The 20,064-nt window shown below is 39.6% G+C and overlaps 1 long non-coding RNA gene across 8 annotated transcripts in view; it reads right to left on the bottom strand.

Moving 5' to 3' along the window:
* LOC109492332 overlaps positions 1-20,064 on the bottom strand; it is a 72,096-nt gene that overhangs the window by 33,037 nt on the left and 18,995 nt on the right. For 3 of the 8 annotated variants that reach the window (XR_006586136.1, XR_002146173.3, XR_002735990.2), the window contains one exon: positions 10,282-18,818. The exons of 1 other annotated variant lie outside the window; for it this stretch is intronic. This is a non-coding gene — a long non-coding RNA (uncharacterized LOC109492332). 4 more of the 8 variants (XR_006586137.1, XR_006586134.1, XR_006586139.1 and 1 more) reach the window with 4 other exon arrangements.

Genomic DNA, 20,064 nt, shown 5'->3' with positions numbered 1-20,064 from the left:
GGGCTCGAACTCACGGACCGCGAGATCGTGACCTGGCTGAAGTCGGACGCTTAACCGACTGTGCCACCCAGGCGCCCCTAGATTCTTTTTTTAATGCCCTTAAAAAACAGCTGACTTCATAAAGCAAAAATAAGACAATGTATTTTATGGTTTTAAAATATTTAAGAGTAAAATACATGAAAACAATAGCATACAAAATAAGGGTAAATGAAATTATAGTCTTATAGAATGTTTACATTTTATATGATGAGATGCAATATTAACTCTAAGCAGACTTTGAGAAGATAATGATCATATAGCAATTCCTAGAACAACTATGAAAATCTCCAAAAGGTATGGCTAAAAACCCAATGGAATAAATATAATTGAACACTAAAGTTGATAAATTCAAAAGAAGCCATAAAAGGAGACTGAGATACAACAAAGAAAGATTAGGGGTGCCTGGGTTGCTCAGGTAATTAAGTGTCCAACACTTGATTTCAGCTCAGATCATGATCTCACAGTTTGTGGGATGGAGCCCCATGGCAGGCTCTGTGCTGACAGTGCAAAGCCTGCTTAGGAATCTCTCTTCCCCACTCCCTCTCTCTCCCTACCCTGCTCACACTTTCTCTCTCTCTCTCACTCTCTCTCTCTCTCTTTCTCTCTCCCTCCCTCTCTCTCTCTCTCTCACACACACACACACACAAAATGAATAAATAAAGGTTAAAAAAAAGAAAGATTGAACAAATGAAAAATAAATAGGAGGATGGTAGATTAAATCCAAAATCATCAATAATTATATTAAAAGCAAATGTACTACAAACTCCAAGTAAGAGAAGAAATTGCAGACTAGGAAAAGAAAACAAGACTCAATTATTTGTTGCCTACAAGAGATGCATTGTAAATATAAAGACCCTGATAAGTTGAAAGAAAAATAACGTAACAGATAATCACAAAAACAATAATCATCAGAAATCTTGTGTAGCTATATGATAACAGGCAAAACACACATCTTGATAAGGAGTATTTTCAGAGACAAAGTGAGAAATATCACAATGATAAAGGAGATCAATTCTTTTTGAAGATATAAAAATCCTATAAGTGTTTATAATAATAGAGCATCAAAATACATGAAGCAGGAAATAACAAAAATAAAGATAAAAATAGAAAAACAGAGGTTTTTAATTTTTTAAATCAGAAATTGTTAGAAATCCTAGGGAAACCATCAATAAGGAAAAACACTATTTCACTAGTTGTGAAACACTATAGGCTACCTTGATCTAATTGAAGTTTTTAGAACAATATAACCCTGAAACTATAGAATACACATATTTCAGGTATACATGATGTAATGTATGTATACATATTGTTGATATGGACTATATATTAGATCATAAAATAAGTTTCAATAAATTTCAGAAGATTGAAATTTCACATGTTTTTTGACAGCAAAGCATTAAATAAGAAAATAATAAAAATAAAATAGGTAAAAATCCTCAAATATTTGGAAATTAAACCCCATAGGTCTAAATAATCTGTGGATCAAAATATAAAACTCGTAAGAGAAATTAGAAAATATTTTGAGCTGACTGGTAATAAAAATGCAACATATCAAAATTCATGTGAAGCCTCTATAATGGTGTTAGGAGGGAAATTTATTACTTTAAATATTTATGTGATAAGTAAAATAAATATTTAAAACTAACTGACCTAAGTTTTCATTATAAAAGCCAAAAGAAAAAAAAAAGACAGAAATAGAAATTGTAACCCAAAATAAGTACAAGAAACATAGAACAAAAAGTGGTCTTTGAAAGATTAATAAAATTGGAAAACTCTGAACAAGATCAATCAAGAAAAATAGAGAATACTTATTACTACTATCAGAAATACAAGGGGATATTACTACAGATCCTACAGACATAAACAGGATAATAAATATTATAACAACTTTGCACCAATAAATTCAGCAACTTGGATGAAATGAACAAATTCTTGAAAACACAGTTTTATAAAGCTGACATAAAAAATATAGAAAATAAAAATAGCCCCATCTAGCTTTTTTTAAATGTAAAATTCGTAACACAAAGTAAATTTACAGTCCAGATGGTTTTACTACTAATTATATGGCATACTTAAGAAGTAATACAGTCATTCAGAAACTCCTTCAGAAAATGAAAAAAGGAGCATTTCACATTTGGTTTATGAAGCCAGCAAAACTCTGATTTCTAAACTTGACAAAAACATTTCAATTAAAGAAGTTTGTGATCAAATATTCCCCATGAACATAGACACAAAAATCCTTCACAAAATACTAGCACATCACACCCGTCAATATACAAGAGTTTTAAATTATGACCATGTTGTATTATACCAAGAAAGCAAGCTTTTTTAACATTCAAAAAGTCAATCAATATAATTTACCATGTTAACAAAACATGGGTGAAAAACTATATATTATATGAATAGATGACCATTTTAACTTAAAAATCATTTGGCAAAACTCAACATCCATTCATGGTTAAAACAGAGCAAAATAGGAATAGAAGGGAACTTAATCTAATAAAAGTCATCTACAAAAATTTCCAATTAACATCATTCTTAATTATGAAATATTGAACTCTTTCCCCTTTACATCAAGAAAAGAGTGAGAATGTTTTTTTTTTAATTTCTCATACTTAACATTCTATTAGAGGTTCTAGCCAGTAAGATAAAGCATGAAAAGTACATTAAAAGCATTAAGATTCAAAAGGAATGAATTCTGTTTACTCATAGAAATTGTAATGGTTTATGCAGAGAATCTTAAGGAATCTATCTATTAGAATTTAGAAGTGAATAAAATAAGGTCACAGAATACAAAGTCACTATACAAATATCAGTATGTAAATTTTGGATAATGAAATTTTAAAATGTTATTTGCAGTAACATTATGAGACATACAATATTTAGAAATAAAATTAACAAAGGATGTGCCAAATATCTACATTGAAAACTGTAAAATATTGCTGATATTAAAGAAAATAAAAATAAATGAAGAGATATTCATTTATCTCTGTGCTGTTCACAGATTAGAAGATTCAATAATGTTTAAGTGTCAATTATCCCCAAATTTACTATACAGTCAATGGAATCCGAGTAAAAATTCCAACCAGACATTTTACAGACATTAGCAAATTGATTCTAAAATGTGTATAAAAATGCAAAGGGTCTAGAATAGTCTAAATAATCTTAAAAAGAACAAATTTGGACAACTCGCATTACCTGGTTTCCAAGCTTACAAGATTTTACTGGGGTGTCGATTATACAGATGTATATATTTTTCAAAAATATTGAATTGCACACTTGAGGTCTGAGCCTGTAACTGTATGTAAATTTCATCATAATAAGGAAAATAATAAATAATTGCAATTTCCTGTTGGTGGACTCCATCACAAGAAGGTAAGTGGACTTTCAAGTGAATATAGATGACGTACGTAACAAATTCTTTCTCTCTCTCTCTCTCTCCTTTAATAAATAACCCTGATGGATTATTCTATGTCATCTTGGATAAACTGAAAAAAAAAATATCCAAGAATCCCTTTTCTATATATTTCCAAGTTAGCATTGGCTAAAACAAGAATTTTCACAAGATTTGAGAGGCAAAAATGAAATAGTAACTAATAACCAGATGTGATGATAGACACATGCAGAATTGCCCGATGCATCTTATCTTGTTTTCATTCTCATCTGCTCCTCATCCAGCCATTTTTCTTAACTATGGACCCTGCTGAGCAACATCAGACTCAGGCTCACCACCAGACACCTGTCTGAGGACCCACACAGATAATAGCTGCAGAGAGGCAACATTCTCCATAGCCCTTCCCCAAAGTTCCCTTTTAAATCTCCACATCAGAGCCTGGATGTACTCTCTGATTGCCTTTTTGGTCACAGGCTCATTTTTTCTGTTCTTCCAACTAACTCCCTTTTGAGTCTTCACTTTTCCAGTTCCCTCCCAATTGTATGATATCTAACTGCCGAGATAAATCTCTTATCCTGGAACAGTTTCAGGGACTCTGATTCCCTAACTTGTGATATAACCACCTTTCTTCTCTGATGTTGGAGCTGGTTCACTTAATGAGAGGAAAGGGTGATGTGGGCTTAATGTACCACATGCAGGTGGAGGAATGGAGTACGACCCTATGGTAAAACTACTGCAGGGATAGACCTCAAAAAGATGACATTAAACCTCAGATGAGCTTTCATGTATCATTAGAGCATCCTAAAATCATAAGATATGTCCTTGTATGAAAATACAGAAAGATTCTTATTTCAAAACAGAAGGTTGGAACAACCTGTCTTAGGTCTTTGAGTCTTTTGACTGAAAAGTCAAAGTGCTGAGAGCTAATAAAAGTGTGTGTGTGCATATAGGCATACATTTGTACTGACTTCTAAAAAATTGAAAAACAATGTACATCTTTTTGAACAGGAAAAAAAGAACAATATGTCAGAAACAATTAACATGGTCTTTGTATTTAGAAAATTATGGATCCTTAGAAAAATCATCTTACATTCTCATTTTCTATTTACCATAAAATTGGATATCAGACCAGTCCCAGCTTCTTCATAAAAGGATAGAAAATAACTCATTTCTGCTACATGCTAATCATACTTTGTGCAACTGTCCTATAAAGAAAGTGTTATTAGCTTCATTCTACAAATTAAACTGTGACACAGGGATATTCAATAACTTAATTAGATCCATACAAGTTCTAGGAAGAAGAGCCATGATCTTATCTCATGTCTGTCTGACTCCAAGATTCAGTCTTTCCACTAAACCACTCTCATTCTGAGCTTGTACTTCCATTTGAGAAAAGGAGAAAAGCTGATGTGTAGATGTTATCCCTGTGAAATTATTTTGAAATAATTGTAAAGAAAATAATTTTTAAATGCTTCCAGACTTTGACACACGTTTATCTGTTCCTGGTCAAATTAGTCACTTTGAGAGAGTATAGATATATCCAAATGAGTTTAACAATAATGCTATTTTCCAAAATATTTTTGGAACTCCTTTCCCAAAATTGCAGAATTATAACACAACTGCTATATATATACATACATACATGTCATATATATCATATACATATACATATATGCACATACACACATGTATCTATATATACAATATACATGCATACACAAATTTTTTGTATTAATATAAACACAAATTTTATGCATGTAGATAGACATATAGATGTATATGGAACCCACTTTCCTCTATATTCTCTAATGCACACATGAGAGGCAACTTTTTTGAAAAACAACACATGTATCAGGCATACTATGGTTGGAAGAGCTGTATCAGAAAGAGAGTTGAACAATATGGCCTTTAAGGTCCTCTCCAACACTGAGATTCCCTGTAATATAATTTGTTATGTTTGCTTTAAAAAAATTCACTCTATTACATTATGGTCACACCTCATGAAAAGCACTATGCAAATGGAAGGTGGATTTTTGTTATGAATAATAATATTATAATTGGCCTTTTAGTAGAATCTCTAATTGCTGAATTAATTTCCATCAGCTCTCACTATGAGGCCAGATAAGCCCCTGTTAAGTGTTCCTATAGCACCCTGATTTCTTATTTAGCAGGAGTCATACTTACTTTTTTGGTGTCCAAAGTCCCCTCTAGGTCTTAAGTTCCTTAATGGCAAAGGCATACCTGTTCATCACTGTGAATTGGACTGGCATCAGAAGAAAACAATAAATATTTTTAAATGAACCATAAATATTTGTTGAATGACAAAACCATAGCCTGTGGAATCAATCTGAAAACATTCCCCTGTTCTATCACTCCTGTGGAAATAATTTATGTGACATTTATTAAAGGCTCCCCATGTGAAAGGCAGGAAGTGGTTCTTATGTGGGGGAGAGTCCTTGCATGTAGGAAGCATGCAGCTTAGCAGGCAAGCTAGTAAACACCTTACACAACCAGAGCTGAGCCAGACTGTAGGAATGGCACGCACTTCAGAGGAATTTGTTCCACCTGGGGTAAATGGAGAGGGAAGGGCACATGGAGGCAAAGAAGCATTTCTGGTATCTCTCTCTCAAAACTGCAGAATTGTAGCACTATACACACACACACACACACACACACATACACGTAAATGTATATATATACACACACATACATACATACATACATACATACATACATGTATACATGTATATATACAAAGAGAAAATCATGAGCAAAGACACAATGCAGATATATGCAAAACTTTTTGAACACAACTGTGCAGCACAGATTGGCTAAGACATATGGTCTGTGGCGGGGAGGGTGGGGCACAGAATTAGATGTTGATTTTAGTCAGGTGAAAAGAGCCATCATTGCTAGATGTGATAGGCTGAATAATGGTCACCAAAACACCCAACTCTAATCCCTGGAATCTTAACGTTACTTTATGTGGCATATGTGGCTTTGCAGATGTGATGAGATTATACTGGATTATGCCAATAGACCCTAAATGTAAAGTAAATGTCTGTAAAGACAGGTGTCCTTTTAAGCAGAAGGCAGGGCAAGTTTCAGAGTGGCAGAGAAAGCAATGTGACAATAGAATAGAAAAAGAATTTAAGATATTATCCTGCTGACCTTGAAGATAGTGGAAGGGAATATGGGCCAAAGAACGTAAGGAATACAAGCCAAGGAGTGGGAAAAGGTGAGGAAAAAGATTCTTCTTTGAAGCCTGCAAAAGGAGTATGGCCCAGACAACACCTTGGTTTCAGCCCAGTGAAATGCATTTCAGATTTCTGATCTCCAGAGCTGTAAGAGAATGAATATGTATTGTTATAAGCAACCACGTTTGTGGTAATTTGTTATAGCCATCAAAGGAAATTAATATAACCAGGTTAAGGCATTTGAGTGTTATTTGTTAAGTAATGAAGAGAGCCATAAAAATTCAGGTGGAAATAGATTGAAGGAAGGCAAATAGAAGGGGTGTGATGAGGGAAAAGTGAGGAACGGCAGCTTGATTTTAGAAATGGGTAAAATCTCCCTGGATATTTTGTTAGCAAAGCATTTTGGGATCCTCTGGGATGAAAGGTGCTAGAGAAAATGTAATAACGCTAATAAATATTCTATGATTTCTCTGGAACATGTCCTCGGGTGAACTACAAGGCAGCTCTAAATGTTACGATAAGAGATGTGGGAGACTCAGCAGTTTGGGGTCTCGGGGGTGCCATAGAAACCATGACTATGTTTGTCTCTGTTCCCTGGGGACTGGAATCCTCACATGTCTTCCTCCGCAAGCCATAATTCACAGGAGCTCTGGGGAGCAGCAGCAAAGGGCAGAGTCAAGAGCAGTTCAAGGCAACAATAACAGGAAAATAGTGTCATGAATTATTTAGCATTTAGCCAAGGCAGCTCAAGACCCATTCCAAACACTGAGCAAGTTACGACAGGGTTAATCCATATGGGTTTGTCATGAGTTGTTAGCCTAGATCACTAAAGTTTATGTTGGAGACATTTGTCCATGCCAGGGGCTAAGACCGGCTGATTCTGCTCCCTCACAGGTCAAAAACTGGCAGTTGAGGCTTCTACCACCATCAGACCTGCTGATTCTGCTCCTTCACAGGTCAAAAACTGGCAGTTGAAGCTTCTACCACCAAAAGGCTGATTTTTAAACCTTCATCATCTTCCAGAAGTCCTTAAAGACTCAGAAGAGGCCATGACTTTGAAGGAAAAGAGCCCCACATTTCAAAACATAGAGTATTCATTCTATCTTGGAGCTGAAGGGAACCTTAGAGATCATATCACACAAACCTCTAATTTCGTATCTGAGAAACCCAAGGGAAGGGATGTCAAGTGACCCAACAGAAAAGCCTCTGTTTTCCCGGCCAGGGATCCTACTACTGGACCACACCCCTCCAGGCAATTTCTCCTTGGGAGCAGGAGATTCATATATCACCTGGAGCTGATGTTTCAGAGAAATATCCCAATATCCCTGCCTTCTGGAGAAGGAAGGGACTTCTCCACAGGAATCTGGTTTTTCTTTCAATATCTGGGTTCATTTTTGAGCTAAGCCCACCCATAAGCACAATTAATGGAAAAGGAGCCGTGAGCATGGAGTCAAATGGACCTGCATTCAAATTCTAGTCCTGTCATTTACTTGCTGTGTGATCACAAGCAACTCATTTGACCTCTCTGATCCCCAGTTTCCTTAGGTGTAATATGGGAAAATAATGTTTACCTCAGAGTTGCTATGAAGATTCAGTTGAATAATACAATGAACACAAAATGGCTTAATAGAATGCTTAGAATATACTAATGCTGGATAAGCACATGTTGGACCTGAATTTAAATGAGTTTTCAGGAACACAAGTATGAATATGAAGGCTTCCAAAAATACCTTCATTCACAGCCTGTTGTAAATATCTCAAAATCTACAATTAGCAATATAGACCTTAGGTTTTAAAAGGACTTCAAGTCTCTGAGAATTCCCATTAAAATAAAGACACCCTCAAGCCAATATTACCTCAAGCCAATATTACCTCAAGCCAATATTACTTAACACCTCAGCAGGAATTAATTGCTAAGGGGAAACAATTGAGGTCCTACAGAAGTAAGAGAAAAGAGGTATAGGGAAAGGAAACAGAGAACAGATCTGTGCTAAACGGAACCAAACATTTAACAAATTCTCAATTTGCTTTGGACCAAAGGGACACAGCAGTTGGAAATCCAATGAAATTTTGAAATTCTAAAACAATCCTAAACATAATGTTTATTTTTGTGTTTCCATGTTTCGATAGGGGAAAAGGGCAAGGCCCACCAAGCTCTCCTAAAAGTGACACTATTTGGGACCTTGTGTTCTGAAGGCAGGGAATCTGCACCTGCCCACTTCATTCATTTCTTCATTCATACCTCTGGCTTTTTCATTTGACACACACTTATTGAACCCTTGGAGACCTAAAGAGTAATAAAGCAGCAACCTTCTCTTGAAGAATTGACCTTCAATTCAAAGATACAGATTTGAAGCAAGCAATTATAATACAATGTGATAAGTGCTTTATAGGAGTATAAATGAAAACAGATAAGGAAAGGATTTTTTCTGGCTTAGGGGTTTGGAAATAGGGGGAAACCAGAAGGCTTCACAAAGGGAAGCCATCTGAGTGTTCATGTGGGCCAACAATCTGTGGTTAGGAAGAACATTCCGAGACAGGATAGTATTAGCCAAAAACAGAGATGTGTAAGGGCCAAGCACATTTGGTGGTCCTGCCACTTCAGGAGTCATTCCAGTTATGAATCTGTTGTCTCTCAGCTCAGAAGCACTATCTTACTTGGCCATGTGGTGCCGGGGCTGGGGATCTACAGATTACTTGTCTCCTCTGTCAGCAGGCTCCCTGTTAGGTCCCACAGACAGGGACCACTAGGGTGAGGCTGTAAGGCAGGGGGAAGTATGAGACTTGGCCCTTTCTGTTGGCTTGTTCTTCCTGTCAACACTGCCCCATTAATGGCTCATCACCCTGACAGCAGTAATTGGTTCCAACCTCTTGGGTCCTTTGACTCCCAGACTTGTTGTGCCCCATGGAAATATGAGTCACACTAGGGCAGCTCCTCTTCATCAGAGAGTTAAGCCCAGAAGCATGAGGGCCATTCTCTGAACTCATGAGTTACAGTGGAAGCTGAATAACTGCTCCCCTTCAGAGATGTGAGGACCTCTTCCAATGGACCCCTCTTCTGAGCTCCTGAGGTACTGACAGCCCATGGGGTATCTCTACCTCCTTAGAGATCTGAGCCTAATCTCCACAGAGCTCTTTCTCTGAGCCTCTAGGTTCTGATAATCCCAGTGTCTTCCCTTTTACGCCACAACTGTAGGACTGGTAGCTGCTTCCTGTAGTTACAACCTCTGCAATGCCTCAGAGTACGCTTTTTGTTTCTGTGAGGACTCTAACCCAATTAATTCCCATTCTAAATTTTCTCTGTCAAGATACCTAGACATGTTTCTGTTTTTCTGCCTGGATTCTGCCTGATATTCCATACATGAGATACAAGATGAGGCTGGAGACCTAGGATGAGAACTGGATTGTGGAGGGCTTTATATCCAATCAACAGTGTTTGACTCCATTTTATAAATAAGGAATGAGGACCCCCCTGCAGGTGTCTAGGAAGAAGACATTATTATAAAGGTGATAAAGGCTGTGTTGGCAGTGGGTCACAGGACTAGAGAACAGGTGACTGAGGCCGGCAGATGAACTGGAAGGACATTTTAATAACACGGGCATGGGATGTCAAGAACCTGGCCATGGCAGAGAAATAATGACAACAGAACATATTTGAAAAACAATTACAAGGCTTCATTCTTTTGGTAGGCAATACAGATGGCTTTGAAGGGAACAGGCTTAGGATTCTGTATTTCATCAGATATGACTCTTACCCTTTCTCTATAGGTTCAAGAGATGTGGTATCTGAAAGAGAAACAGGTCCTTGAGGCAGTGGGACACTGAGGTAAAGACGTAGACATTGGGTTGGAATTCTGCTTCCACCACAGTCTAGGGAGAATATGGTATAAAATACTTAATAATCAGGTCTCCGTTCCCTCACCTTCAAAATGGAGCAAATTATACCTACATCAAATGGGTTTTTAAGTGCCATGTTTCCCAAACTGACTGACCATTAGAATTATCTGGAGAGCCTTTGAAAAATGTCAATTATCAGACCTTGCCCTAGACATACTGAATTAAAGTTTCTCAAATATGAGTCCTGAATATCTGATTTTTTTTCAGTCTCCCAGGTGATTTTAGCAGAAAACTATCTGAGGGAACCACTGACTTAGAATTTATTATGGATAATGCACATGACTGTGTCTAGCTCACAATTTGCTGCCAATGCCCTACCTATATTTGCTCTTGGCACTTAGAACTGGTATATGCAAGTGGCCTCCTCATACAACCACCTGCAACTCTACCTGAGAGGTTTTTCCTGTTGCAGGAGTATGCTTTTCCCTCAGGGAAGGCAACCCAAGGGCATGTTCTACACACTGGAACTGAGTCCTAGCTGCTCACAGAAGCAACCTGCTCATTATTGTGCACTGTGTAGGTTACCTTCCTTCCTTCCCTGTCTCACTCAAACAATCTTCTACCAATACATCCAGACATCACATTCCAAATAAACTATTTATATTCAAATTCTTTTCTCAGGCCAACTTCTGAATGAACCGAACCTAAAATACGAAGTTAGTCACTGTTAGAGTCTTTCCCCTTCATACCCTACAATCTAAGCCTCAGCAGATAGGAATGATTACCTATCCCACCTTGGTAAGGTGCTTTAGAGAGGACAACATTCCTCTACAGACATTTTTCATCTTATCTGATCATTACAAAAGCCTTGGGCATTAGGTAGATACTAGGACTACCAGTACTAGTATTCCATTTCCATGAGGAAACTGAGACCCCAATTGTTAAATGGCTTACATACAGCACATAGAAAGTAGTAATACCAAGGTTTAAATTTTAGTTTTTCCACAAAAGCAACATTTCTGAGAATCTAATGAAATGTGTATGTCCTCTCTTAATCCATCCCCCCAAGTGTAGACGCTGACCAACTCAGAAATTTTCATATATTCCAGGATTTCATATATTCATGGACTTCAGGTGTGCCCATGGATTCCCGTAAGAGCCAGATGTTGACGGTCTATAGACTTAGGGCAATGATCCCTGCATTTCTGGCAGGCTATCCATTTCTTCTCACCAGGATTACTTTTCTTCCAAGATTTCACTCAAGGCCACACAGCCTACCATTTGCTTTTTTTGATGTTTTGAGTTAGACTATGAGGGGAGAGCAGTGCTTATCAATACCTGGCCAACATTATATATATAAGGAGGGAAGGAGAAAGGCCCCTGCTATCTGAGAGCATTCATCAACAGATGGAACTGGCAACCAATAATCAAACTATAAGAACAGAAAAAACAAATACATACATACATACATACATATCTTTGAATAGATTCATTTTCAGAACCCAGTCTTCAACAATAATAGATACTCAATAAATGGAGGTGTTTTGGTGCCGAGAATGTTATAAGAGTTTTATTTTTGAAAGAATACCTCTTTTTTATTCATCAGGAAAGACTTTCAAAAGGTGTCAACTCATGTGGTATTTGAAACATGAAGATCTTAACCAGTGCTTTGACAGTGGCCATTTACAAATTCAGCTTCTTAGGTTCACTAGCATGGGCAAGTCACCTAAACTCTCTTTGTTTCACCTTTTTCATCTGTACAATGAAGATGATCGTAGTACCTATTTCATCATGTTATTATGTAGAAGAAAGAAGTTGATACCTATACAACTCTAAGAACAATTGTTAGCACTCAGCAAGAACTTGAGAAGTATCCATTATTTGCCTTGGAAATGCTTCCCATGGAAAACAAATCTCAGCTCAAAGCTTATGTGATAACCCTTAATAGGGGGAGGGGATGGTTAAAATTCCAGGAAACAAAATGAGGGGAAAATGAAGAGAAACAGGGAAGGAGGGAATGCAAATACAAGGTCCAAAGTCCTGTGTTAACAAGATGACCACAGCTTCACAAGAAGACATCACTGGTTTTTCATCCCAATGGTCACCTCCTGAACAGCCACACAGAAACACTGCCTTTAAGAATAAGCTATTAGGAAGACAAAAACTAGGCATTTCCTCTCTTATCTCCTTTACATCTCTTGTCTTTCACTAGTCATAGTTCTGTGCTATGTGACCAGGCCTGCCCATGTCACTTCTGGACAAGTCAGGGCCTCTGTGTTCCTGATTGATTCAGACCAAGGCCCAGGAAAGTGGCAAAGGCCTCAGGGAGAGGGCACCAGAAGTGGTCAGACAGATCTAGGACATCACATTAACTGGGTCCCCTACAGTTATTATTGTAGTTCTATCAAACGTGTTATTTTCAAACATGCATGTTTATCCTTTTCTGCCAACAAAGTTGCTGCATTCTTATCTACCTGGTCCTGAACAGAAGTTTCTCTCCTATTTTTTGCTCCAATCACAGAAACATTAGATTAAAGCTTCCATCACTGAATTGAATTTCAATTCCATGAAAGGACCACAGTGAATCTATGAGAAGAAATGGATTTGTGGCCAACAATCAGATGTGTGGCTAAGATTAATGGAGGTTTTTCATTTTGAAACTAAAGATAGAACATTTCCTCTCAGGCTTTCTAGAACACTGCATTTTAGAACTGAACTACAGCTGGAGAAAAGGTCTACCCAGAAGAATTCAGGCTATCTTCAGCTCCAGAATCTCAATACTGATCAACAGAAGCTAAACATAAGAACCTGGAAGTATTCAAACTGGAAACAGAAAGGCTCGAGGTAATGCACAAATTTCACAGGTTGGGGTCTCTGAGAGCAAACTGTGAGACATAGTTTGGTATGCAAGAAGTCCATTAGGGATCAATAACTGAAAGAAAGGGAGTAAGCATGATTGGGCAGAGGAAGAGAGGAACTGTCATGCAGACCCAACAAGCTCAGCCAACCCACCCCACCAAGGAGCTCTGAAGCAAGTAGTACCTGTCACAGTTACCCTGTGTTGGGCCCAATGGCCAGGACTTTGTATACCACCTGGCTCAGGCACTAAGCATATGTTTCCTCAGAATGATATGATCTCAGGTGACACCCACCATTTCAGCTGAGATGGACCCTGAGAACCTGAGGGTGGGAAAATATCTGTCTCACATCTAGGCAATAAGTCTCTCCTGAAGGGAATATGGGTGATGTGTTTCCCTGTGCTGGCCACAATGGCTTATCTGGCTGCATGACTCTCATCCAAGAGGATCCTGGTCACCATGCCATTCTCAGGGCTGGGTTGCTAGACCTGTCCATTTATAGTCACAATTAGACAAGGCAATACCAAGAAATATCTCCTATATTGTTCCCTGGCCCCATTGTATCCAACACCTCTATCCAATCATGATTATTGGGATCAGTTATGCAAACTTGGTGTCTCCTCTTCTTGTCCATTAATCTATGAATACAGATGCCCAAATGGCCAATGGTAAATCCATAACATATAATTCATTGGAAATCTTGCTGTGTTCCCAGTGAAAGTATATCCTTAGGGGAACTAGGACCTTTGACCCTGAAGAGTCTAGAGTTGTACAAGTTCCCCTGTGGGTATTAAGGGTGTCCTAGTGGAGTCAGTCCTGCTTCCACCTTTCAGTTCTTGGGCTCATGTTTTTTTTTTCTGTTGGGAACACAGTGCTACATAAATATTTTTGATTCAGTGGATATAATGCATATCAGAGGATGGCACCTCATTCTTACATAATGATGGCTCCAAACTAATGCTTCATCTATGCCTTTAGCAAGCCATCCCAACGGTCTACCAGTTCAACAGAATCTTGGTAGTATTGAATGTGATGTCTAATGTATCCCATGATAATGGAACCACTCTATACATTTTTTGCTGTAAATTGGATTTCCTACCCTGGCACAAGGAAATGTGGGATTCAGAACTGGTGGATCAAACTCTTTATATACGGTCTGCTGACAGTGCTTGCTGAGACCTTCAGACCAGAAAGGTAAATCCATGACTAAAATATATGTGTATTCCTCTGAAGATGAAACCCAGGCTCTTTCAGTATGGAAAATAGCTAGAATTAATTAAATATTTATCCCCCCCACCCAATTTTTTATGTTGAAACCCTAACATCCAATATGATGGTATTAGGAAGTAGAACCTTTGGGAGATGCTTAGATCATAAGAGTAGAATACTCATGAATGGGAATAGGGTCCTTATAAAAGACACTTCAGGGAGCTCCTTTTCCATGTCAGCCATGTGAGAACACAGCAAAAAGATAGGAATTTATAAACCAGGAAACAGGCTCTCATCAGATACCAAATCTGTTGGCACTTTGATCTTGCACTTTCCAGCCTCCAGAACTGTGAGAAATAAACTTCTGTTGTTCATAAGCCAATCCATGGTATTTTTGGAAGGCAGCTGTGCTTACCCCTATACCACCAACGCCATGGTATTTTTGTTATAGAAGCGAGAACAGTATAAGATGGTGGCCAACTTACCCTCAAATGTTCAGTTGGTCTCCTTAAGGAATCCTGCCATTTTGAAATCTCAGCATTATTTTCTGTTGCTGGCAGGTTGAGCACTCAGCAATGGCAGAAATCAGAATTGGTAAGTGGGAATCCCTGTTGTTGTGCCTATGCACACTCTTCATCCTTGCCACCATGACCCCTTCGTCTATATACCCGTAGTTAATGTCAACTTTCCATTTTGTCTTGGCAGTTGTTATGTGCCTCTTCCTTGGCAGTTAAGCTCTGGTGGGCATTAACGTGTGATACAAAGATCCTCACACATGGCATTCACTTCCATATGCCGATTCACATGCTCCTACCCTAGCCTTCTCAGTCTCCAATTTCCTATCTTTGTCATTCCAGGTCAGCCAATCAGAATCACAGGTATTAATAACCAGAGCCCTTCCCACAATGTAACAGACCTGCCTTGGTTGGGTTGTTAACTCAGTAATTAGAGCTCAGCTGCTCTCCCTCAGATTCCTGGGCTTAGTCCTCAGCTTTCCCAGCCCACCTGCTAGAGAATTTTTGTATGCAACCAAAGACGCCCTCTGGCTTTCACACCTGGCTTTCAACTGCCTGTTGCTCTCAGCTGTTTATTTTCACTCTGTGAAGCGTCAATAACCCTTAGCAATAGCCATCCAATCCTGTTATCCTTATAGTTAATATTTTCTCCACACCTTTCAAACACCTGATGTATTATTCCCATTGTGCATTCCCTTCAGCCAGTACACCACCAGTGAATGGTAACCATTGGACCCCCACTTTGTGCCAGAGACTCTATTTGGCCCACTTGCCTCCAGTGAAAGAGTCCTCTTGCTAGCCAAGAAGTGCATTGAGCCAACTCCAAAATCTCATCACAAACTACATCTTAGTATGCAAACTATATCCTGGTTTAGTACCATCCTAGGCTGGATTCTCTAAAACAGACTGAAATGGAATTTAAAGTATAATATATTAGTCAGTAGTCAACATCTACAAAAATAAAGAAAAAAAAAGTATTGGAAAGAAGAAAGTCCAACTGGGATGCAGACCCTTCAAAGCCTCAGCAAACCCTCAGGGAGCTTTGGAGTGACCTTTGCCCATCAGTGTTGTCCTTCTCAGGTTAGGATGACTGGGCCGCTATGCTTCCACCTGACTCTGTCACCAGATGTGGGCTGCTCTGGGAACAGCATGATCAGTGAGGCAGCCAACCATCTGCAATTGAGATGGAGCCTTAAGGGGCTAAGATAGGCTGACTGCCAAGGGCATGCCGCTGAGCTGGGCAGTGTGTTCTAGGGTCTGGACAGTGCCTCTCCACTTTTCCATGCTCATCATACTCAAGAACTACTGTATCCACATTCCAATCTTAACTTTGACCATTTCAAGCCAGAATGTACCTTCAGTAGCATCTCTGTTCCTCTCTGCACCTCTTTGTCACTGATAAGAACTTACAGGAGAGTGACTAAAGTCTATCTAGAATACAGGGCTCTTGATTACTAGTCTCTGATTAACAGTCCTTACTTATTCAGGTCTTTATCAAATGCTCTTCTCACCTTCAGGGCATGTATTTGTTGTATATGATGTCTGTACATTTTATGAATATTTAACTTTGTAGATAGCCTCCCTCAGGCTGCAAGCAAAATGCCATGTGCCCCGCGGGTCTTCATTTAGATAATAATTAACTAAAAGGGAGAGAATGAAGACCTGCTGTGTACCCTAGAATTCCTCTTGTGTTCTGTCTCTCTCTCTCTCTCTCTCTCTCTCTCTCTCTCTCTCTGTCACACACACACACACACACACACACACACATACACATGCAAACACCAGCTGGCATTTGATTAGCATTACCACACTACAGTGTTAATGCTAGTTGTGCTTTCTGTTTGTTCACTAGGCATTCACAGAATTGCTATTAGGTGCTTTGCTAGGCACTGGGGATGCCTGTGGGTTGAATGGACAGTCCCTGGCCTCATGGAGCTTGCAGTGTGGAAGGGAAAACAAAGAAGGAAAGCTGCAATGACAGGTGATCAGGGCTCTGACGGAAATGTGCCCAGAACTGTGGTAACACCTGTACCTGGGACCAGATAAGGCTTAGACAGAGGGATGAAGAAAATGTCTGAACAAAGAGCAGATATGTCTGTGCAGGGTATGAGGATAAGGCATATCCTCATGGCCTGAGGGAACATGGGTGAGGTTGGAGCATTTGGTGTGTAAGGAGCCCCAAGAGGTGAGGCTCCTGAGGGGGCAGGGCAGAGTGCATCTGGGGAAAGCACTGATAAGACCAGCTAGGGCCTTGGGGGGCTTTGAGGGACCTGAGCACATGGTGCATTAGGAAGACCAGCTGGCCAAATTGTGGATTGGGTGGGATGGACAGTGAGAGTCAGAACTGAACTTGGGGGCACCATCGCAGTACTCTGGGCAAGCACAGCAGCAGGGGTAGCAGCGAAGGTAGGACAGATAGAGAGATATGAGGAAGTAAAATTAATCAGACTTGAAGATAGAAACTGGGAGTGAGGAAGAGCAAGGACAAGATGAGGTGTAAAAGGAAAACAGGTTTGACCTAAGCTTTAGGACCCAGTTTTGCACATGTTGACTTAGAACTGGCATAATTAGGTGGAGATGCCCAATAAACAACTACATATATGGCTGTGATGCTTGGGTGCAGTAACTGTGTTAGAAATACAGATTTGGGGGGTGGCAGGTATGTTAATGTGATATTCAATACGGTGGTTACATTTCCAGATAGTGCAGCCATACCTGTCTTTATACCTACTGTGGGCAAGTAGAAGGCGGGCACACTGGGAATCATGTATAAGAAGCTGCCTAGACTTTGAAACTGGAAAGAGAAGTCCAGATATTACAGAAGAAATTAAAGCCTACCATTCAGAACAGTTTGCAAATCAAATCCCTCCCTTGGCCCTTCAATAGAGAGGAAATAGAGAACAAAGAATGGCAAACAGAGGGTTTTTAAATAAATCATAATTAGTAACACACACATGGGCTCAGTGTCGGTGAGCAATTAGACAGCTAATTATATTGAAGCTGCGTGTTCATGAAGCCAGAGAGTCTCACCCCAAAATGGGAAGCTTCCAGCAATTGCAGGGAAGCCTGGAGGGATGGAGGCTGCCAGTGGGACTCTTCCAGGCCTCCAATAAATACTTGGTAAAGGTAATGTGTGTGTGTGTGTGTGTGTGTGTGTGTGTGTGTGTTTAAGGATACTATGTATGAATCCACATACTGAGAAATTTTGAGCACCTGCAATAGCAGCTGGGCTTCTGGACTAACTGGAAGAGAAATGGATTCTCTTAACCAAGTACCACTCTTAAAAATGCTGCCCTCCAGCTAAAGGCTTCACTGGTTACCCCAGGGCCCTTGGGGCTGTTTGTGCATAGCAAGGGCTCCATCTAGTGGTCTATGCTGGAATCACTCTCAGTGTCTACGATGTGGATTTTGAGGGTTCTAATCCAGTAGTGTGCCTAGGAGTGTTCTAGGGTGGTGAGGTCTGTCTGAATGCAGACACCTGACTGGCTAACCTGGTTAACCATGTTCTAAGCTACATAAGAAAAAAAAACACATTCATTAACAACACAATTGTAAAAATAGGTCAAGCATAGAGAAAAATTATGGATTATTTTTTCCTTATTTTTCTTTTGCAATTTATTTTGTACAATTCTTTTTGTCTTCAAAAGCCTTGGGATATGTGTAGGATTTGCTGTTTAACTGTGTTTCTCTCTCCCTTTTTGTTCCTTTTCTCCCACAAACATAAAGAACAAAGGCTTTATCAGAAACCAAAGGTTTTGCAAATATCAACCTAAAAAAAAAAAAATCAGTGATCAGGAAATGCTTGAAGGAGCAAGAGGTAGGGTATGGGGCTTCAGTTCTTTTGAGAAACCTCTCTTGCCTCAGCATCTCACTTCTCCTCACCTTGGTTTTTCTGCCCCTGCGACCCTTACATCCACACACAGACTGCTCCTGGCCAGGGATGCATGTGAAGGAAGAGACAGAGGCCAGGGAAAGGATGATGTGGTCAGTGCTGGGGTGGGGGTAGGAAACTGGGGGCACACGTTTTTACTGTTTTGGGGAAAGAATTTGATTTCCAGTGCTGAGGAGAGAGGGCCACCTTCCAAAGAAATCGAGGGCAGAGGGTGCTTCTGAGCAGAGAAACCAGCAATTAGGAATGCTGTGGGGTCTTGAGATGGGGACTGCAGGCAGGTCTGGGGGCCAGCAGCCACTCAGCAAAGCCATGAGGCTTGAAGAGATATCACCTTGGGAGAACTGATAGCAAATTCCGGTGCATTCTGGCTCTAACAGACTAATACGCAGAGCAAGCTGGTTGTCGACTCTCCTGAAGGTGATTCAAGGATAAAGAAAGGGAAAAGAATTAGACCCACCACTGTACCAGTCACCATGAAATCAGAGGTAAAAATGCAAAAGGAGAAGAAGAGCTGAGATGAATCCCTTTCCCTGGCATGCACATTGGCTCCCTGTCATGTCTGCCCCTGACACAGACCACATCCCTCAAGAATAGAGCTACACTCAGAATTCAAATGTGCTATCTATGCTGCACGTATATGCAGAAACAAGGTTGTTGCCAACACTTCTAATGGAAAAATGGTAGTCTGAATACAAAGGGAAAGCAGGCTGCTCCACTCTATGAAATCGTCTATATGAAATCAGAAATAAAACTGCAAGAGAAGCAAGAAAAGCTTGAACAGAAACTCTTCTCTGAGCATAAAAATGAGTTGAACTGAGCAAAATCATAAATGCAAACCATCCACATCACCTTTGCCACAGGGGACGATGCCCCAGAATAGAATTTAATGCCAAATTAAATGTTCCATCCACCTTTTCCAGCAACAGAGCTGTAAAAAGGGAAAACAAATCAAGGTTGCTGCTGCTATTGCTGAAGGATATTGGCTGATGGCACATAAATAAGTGTACGGGAGCCAGTTAATCTGGGTGTGGGATACCTTGGGCCTGGAAGGGTCAGAGAATGAGGGGCAATCATCACAAGGGGTATACCTTGGAGGTGAGGGCATCAGTCATATTGATTTCCT

The sequence above is a fragment of the Felis catus genome, chromosome D1, assembly GCF_018350175.1.
Source record: "Felis catus isolate Fca126 chromosome D1, F.catus_Fca126_mat1.0, whole genome shotgun sequence".
In the NCBI taxonomy this organism is placed as follows: Eukaryota; Metazoa; Chordata; class Mammalia; order Carnivora; family Felidae; genus Felis; species Felis catus.
The sequence above is the reverse complement of the archived record's forward strand: the minus strand, read 5'-3'. Positions and strand labels throughout refer to the sequence as shown.